This window comes from Orycteropus afer, unplaced genomic scaffold, assembly GCF_000298275.1.
Source record: "Orycteropus afer afer isolate SDZICR_OR568_19922 unplaced genomic scaffold, OryAfe1.0 scaffold00509, whole genome shotgun sequence".
Lineage (NCBI taxonomy): Eukaryota > Metazoa > Chordata > Mammalia > Tubulidentata > Orycteropodidae > Orycteropus > Orycteropus afer.
Genome location: NW_006922096.1, coordinates 1,166,114 through 1,166,608, shown reverse-complemented (window position 1 = coordinate 1,166,608; position 495 = coordinate 1,166,114). Strand labels below are relative to the sequence as shown.

Here is a 495-nt window from a genome sequence, read left to right as displayed (position 1 = left end):
ACACACACACTCATATTTCAGTAAATATGAGAATAAATGCAAAGCATCAGCATACCCTTAAGCCAATTTTCCAAAAATTTTATAAAACATAGTTTATGGCTAAATTCTTCCTTTGAAGTTCCTTCCCAACCACCTCAGACAAGAGCACTATAGCTTCTCCTGAAATATTAGATACAAAATCCTTTGAACTCATTTGGCACTCATTCATAGGAATGAAAATATCAAATTCTCGAGAGGGGAGGTTCCTTCATGATGTTTACCAGTTGCCATCCAGTTGAGTCTGACTCACAGTGACCTCATTCATTACAAAGTAGAACTGTGCTTCACAGGGCCTCAAGGCTATGACCTTTTGGAAGGAGATTGGCAGGTCTTTTATCAAAGGAACCTCTGAGTGGGTTCAAGTCACCAATCTTTCAGTTTGTAGTGGAGTACTTAACTATTTGAGCCACCTAGGGACTCAGACATGATGCATACCATACATTACTCACTACCTTC

General features: G+C 39.2%; 1 protein-coding gene across 1 annotated transcript in view; it reads right to left on the bottom strand.

Moving 5' to 3' along the window:
* The window catches only part of DTHD1 (death domain containing 1), a 146,376-nt gene that overhangs the window by 129,857 nt on the left and 16,024 nt on the right, over window positions 1-495 (bottom strand). The window lies entirely within an intron of this gene.